Source organism: Panicum hallii, chromosome 5 (assembly GCF_002211085.1).
Source record: "Panicum hallii strain FIL2 chromosome 5, PHallii_v3.1, whole genome shotgun sequence".
Classification (NCBI taxonomy): domain Eukaryota; kingdom Viridiplantae; phylum Streptophyta; class Magnoliopsida; order Poales; family Poaceae; genus Panicum; species Panicum hallii.
This window is the reverse complement of record NC_038046.1, coordinates 22,411,188-22,416,709: the sequence shown is the minus strand read 5'-3', so window position 1 is coordinate 22,416,709 and position 5,522 is coordinate 22,411,188.

The following is a 5,522-nucleotide window of genomic DNA, read 5'->3' as shown; positions in this document are numbered from 1 at the left end:
TTCTTCTTCCTCCTATTGCCGAGCCCGCACTCGCCTCGGCCTTGCCACGCCGCCGGTCCCTCCGCGACCGTCCTAGCCAAGGTACTGCCGTGCGCGACCTCGTCGCCCTTCGTGTGGGTCTGTCCCGATCCGCCACGCCTCACTTCCGCCCGCGCACGTCCGAACCGCGCGCGTCCTTGGCCCGTATCGCGCTGCTGCTCACGCGTCTGAAAACGCCCTGCATGCCACTGCTCACTCTGGACCGTAAACGCACGCCTGTACTGGTCCAACGCCTTGGCTCCGTTCCACTTGCCGCTCAACACCTGCCCACACCGCCAACTCCCGCGCGCCACCGCGCGCATGCTCGCGCCTCACGCTCAGCTTACGCGCACTGCCCCGCGCCAGTACTCCAGCCCCCGCGCGCGCGCCTGCTGGCTCGCTCCCGCCCGGGCCTGCGCCGCCTGGGCCCGCTCGCCGCCCCTGTGCGCCTGCTGCGCATCGCCGCCTGGAGCCTCAGCCGCTTCAGCTTCCGCCCGGTGGCCGCGCCGAGCCGCAGCCGAGCCGCTGCGCTTGCGCCGCCCACGCGCTAGCGCCTGCTAGCGCCGCGAGCGCCTGTGCCATGCCTGATCCGGCCCCGCGCGCCTGGGCCCGCCGCGCGCGCCCGCCAGCGTCCCGCCTGGGCCCGCAGCTCGCGCCGCTCCTCTCCGCTCGGCCGCAACGCCCGCGCGCAGCCGCCGCTCGGGGCCCAAGCCGGGCCGCAGCTCCTTCCGCGACCGGCCGCCAGAGCCGCGCGCGCTCGCGCGCGTCTGCGCCGAGCCACGCCGCCGGCCGCGCGGCGCCCCGCGTGGGGCCGCCCACGCGCCTCCGCCGCCGCGCTTGGGCTGCCGCCTGCCTCGTGCCGGCCCAAACGCCTTGCACCAGTGGATGGAAGAGAGGGGGAGGGGAAAAAGAAGTTGGCTAGAGCTGCTGCCGGTGGGGAGGGGATAAGGGCGCCAGAGAGAAAAGAACAGAGGAGAAGGATGAGCAGGTTTTCCCCAAGGACCTATGTGTAAATATAGAAAACTATAGGGGCCTGTCTGTAAAACAAAATTTCCCATTGATTTAAAACTCAAATGAAGAAATACCCAAAACGAAAGTTGGAGAGTTTTTCAAGCTCTACAACCTTGCTTTAGGGCCCAAATTCAAAAACTCAAAATTTACATTTTTACACGTGAATCTTTGAACAAAAGTCGGATTTGTATAGCTTTTGTCCTAAAGAATGAAACTTTATAAAATTCAGGACCTAAATGCAAGCATTTATGACATGTCATGATGACGGGATAGAATCGTCATAATGAGTGGATAGACATGTCATGATGACTTGCACTTTTACACTTTAGTCCTGAGTAATTTTGAAAGTTACTTTTGTAATTCAAATACTTGTATAAAAGGACTTATACTTTTATAAAATTACATAAACACCCTTATTTTTACCATTTTACCCAAAATTTTTACACACTTCAACATACACATTTCCAATAAAACTTTTTGAGTAAATATATATTTTTACAAAACATAAAGTAAGAAAAACATATTTGCAAAACAACCCTTTACTTATTTTTAAAATTACCTTAATCCAATACATTTTACAAAAACAACCCTAGGTTTTTTCTGTAATTACAAAAATACCCTTTTTACTTGCACTTCAAATTTTTAAAAGCTTCACACAAACACACATGAGCTTTATACAAACAAACACATATTTTACACTAACAAAATATTTGCCTAGCGTTACAAATACATAAACTGTCACAAAAACAGTACACCAAAACAATAGAACAGCATGCAAAACTAGACTAGAACTATTCTACGCGTTACAACGATCGCGAGAGCGCAAAAACCATCTAAAACGGAGCTAAGACGCGAAATCTAGGGCTAAAACAAGGTCCAGGGGCTTTTCTGTAAAAAAACAGGAACTCCAGGGGGTTTTATGCAAAAACTGAGGGCTAAAACCTAATTAAAGGGTAAACACAGGGGCTAGACTGCAAAAACTACAGAGCTAGGGCTGATAAACAATTTCTAGGAAGCTCAGGGGGTTAAAAGGGAGGAAAAGGACCTATTTGTAAATATTTACAGGCTACAGAAAGGATGGCGGGTTGATACATCAAAAGAACAGGGGCTCTTTAGCAAAACGGCTGGCCGAAGGGGTATGCTTTAATCTGGGCTGTTGGATCTAAAGCAGGCGGCTGAGATCTAACGCCGATCGGGATCTAATCCGATCCATCGGTTTGAAATCGTGCGGCGCGGGTCAGATATCGGTCTGGATCTAATCCAGACCGTTATCCTCGGATCGAACGGCTAAGAGTACTCCGGTGGCTCCGGCGGCGGCGGGACTACGGGCGCGGCGGAGAGCTCGCCGGTGCCACGCGATGGAGCGATTTTGGCGATGGACGACGGGATCCGGTCGGGGAGAGAGAGGCGGACACAGGGAAACGATTTGAGGGGTTCGGGGGCGGCAATGCTGGCCGTAGTGGCCGAGCGACGGCGGCGAGCGGCTCGGGGACGCCGGCGAGCACGCGCGGCCGCGGAGAGGCGAGACCGAGGGGAAAGGGAGGTGGCAGAGGGTCCTTACCCCACCGGGGCAAACCCACGGTGCTTGGGCGACGGCGGAAGGCGGCGAGGAGCCGGCGCGGCGGCGACCCGAGGCTTGCGGCGACGGTGGTGCTCGGGGCTAGGGTTTGCGCGAACGGGGCACGACGGCGGCTTTGGGGAAACCCTAGAGAGGCGGCGGGGCTTTATAGGGCGGCCACGCGGCGTCCTGGCGAGCGGGCCCGAGGCGGAGGCGGACACGGCGGTGCGGTCGAGCTCGGACTCGAGCTCGAGTCCGGCTCGGTCGCGAGGAAAGGGATGCCCCTGACGGGTGGGGTCGCCCTGTCAGCGGCCGCGAGGGAGAGAGCGGGGAGGTAAGGGCCGCGCGGTGGGCTGGGCCGAGCGAGCGGCAGCGAGCGGCCCAGGGGAAGCTGGCGCGCGTGCGGGTTGGGCTGAGGGAGTCGCGGAGGCCCACGCGGGGGAGGGAAAGAGGGATCGGAGGAGCTGGGCCTCGGGTGGCTTTGGGCCGTGGGAAGGAAGAGAGGGAGAGAGGGCCCGCGGGGAAGGAGAGAAGGGGAGGGATGCTGGGCTGGGCTGGCCGGCTGCTGGGTTGGGCTGCCTTCTTTTATTCTTTTTCCTTTTCTTCTTTTTTTTCTAACTCACTAATTCAAACAATTCTAATTGAATTCAAATACAATTTGAATTCAAACCTATACACTCAACACAAATAAAACAATGTTGTAGCATGAATGCACAAACAAGTTGTTCCTAAAATAAATTTTATTTTCTTGTGTTATAAAATTGCTTTAAATGCCACAAAATTGAAGAAAAACCCCGGAAATTTTATTTGAGCCAAAATAAATTCACCAAAATTAGGGAAAATTACATTAGGGTGTTACACGTCGCGACCTTCATTGATGTGCTGGCGCAAGTCCTCTGGAGGAAGTCGATGATTAGCCTGTCGCGGTTGACCCCTTTGCGGTGGCTGCCGCCTCCCGCCAGGGGCCTGGCTCTCGCGAGCGTTGTCGTTACTGAGCTGGTGTCGAGGATGGCCGCCAGCCGTTCGGCTGTGAGCCTGGCTCCAGCTCTCACCCACGTGCTCCTCCCTGATGGTGGACGCCGGGTTGTGCTGATCCAGCTGGATCCAGGCCCTCTGTGCATAAAGGAGCGCCTGACGCACCTCCGGATCATGGCTGCGCTCGAGGATGGCCGTTACCCTGGCGATGTTGGCCACCGGAGTCCTGAAACCCCGCTCGCTTACGGCGGCAAACTCAGGGTCGAGCTCGCGATGCATAGATCGCCTTCGCTCGTTAGCCCTCCTCCGTCGGATTACGCGGGGCCTGTTCCTGGCCCTCCGCGCCTCACGATCGGCGTCGTTCTCGTCACCGGCGTTGGCCGTGATCTCATCTTCGGAGATCGCTCAAAGTTGACGATGGGAAGGTCCCCACCGTCCTCGCCTTCTTCGGCCATTAGCACCTGGTGGGAGGAAAGCTCATGAGAGCTTTCGTCGACTAGTTCAGTCGACCCCTCCGCCGCGGTGGCCAATGGCCTGCCTTCTTGAAAGGGCAAGGGCTCGAGGTGAGCCACAAGTCAACCCTCTGCCTCGAGTAGATTGGAGAGCATCATGCTCCTCCAGTGCACAACGTGCCCTTCCGGCAAAGAGGTGACCACCAGATCACCGGTGCCGGAACAACCCGAAGCCCTCCGACACGCGGTGGCTTCAGGCTTTCCGTCCTAGAGCAGCAAGTCCAGGTCCTTCTCTAACATGGAGAGGGACCCAGAGACGTTGGCCTCCTGAAGATCAGTGGCCGATTCACACAAGCCGAGCTGAGATCGGTTATGCACACCCCTAGATTGGAACAAGTCCAAACCAGGGGAAGTTGTCACAACACCAGAAGAAGTCGAGACTGGAGCAGACTCCATCTCGATCTGTGCTGCAGAGGCATGAAGCAGCAAGTTGTCGAGCCCGTCAACGAATTTGTCAAGGTTGCTGCAGAGATCCGCAACGGGAGTCTTTGGCTTCATGTCGACGAGGAATTGCCGAAAATTGCCCACACCATCTCCGATGCAGACCCATAAACCAAAGACGAATGTCGTACCCTGGGAGGGAACCGACCTGATGAATTTGAACGATGCCATCGGGCTCGCCAGTGGATCTTCGACGCGCTCCCCTACCTGGCGCGCCAGCTGTCGGTGTTTAACCGGCTGCCCACCGAGGGATATACCCAAGGTGGTAACTTTTGGGTGAGGAGACGCCGAGATCAGGAACTCGAAGGTGCAAGGAACACAAGACTTAGACAGGTTCGGGCCGCACGGAGCGTAACACCCTACGTCCTGTATGGTGGTTTGTATTCCCTTTGGTGTAGAATGACCTAGAGATCTTATTTTGAGAGGGGTCCCTGACCTCCCTTATATATCCGAGAGGCTAGAGTTACAAAGATGCTAACCAACCTCCGCTGAGGGATCATACCAGAACATATCTCGAGTAGATCCCCTCCGCGTTGGTTAGCTCTATCTCCTATTTAAATGGGATAAATAAGAGATAAACAAAATGAATAAGAGATAAGACGGACTTAATCTCTTAGACCTCTTTAAACTACATTATGTGCCCAGCCCGGTAGCCCCGGGTCTGACACGCACTTCAAACGGAACAACCCATTGGTCTGTCGGGTCTCCGCCCGATACAACCACGGTTCAACAAGATCGAAGCAGGTTTACCTCGCACGAAGGCGAGTTTACAATTGCACACAACTCATCAACTTTTAAATCTCAGGATACTAAACATTATTACAAAATGTTCAAACTTAAGATAAACTTATACAAACAATGTTAAAATGACAAGCTAAACAATTTGTCCACGTTCACAGCGGAGGAAAATTCAACGCGCGACTGCACTCGTCGTGGGGGTTGACTCCACATTCAGCCCGAAGCATGGCGTCATTCAGGAGGGTCACTGCCAGCCGGGGACGGATCCC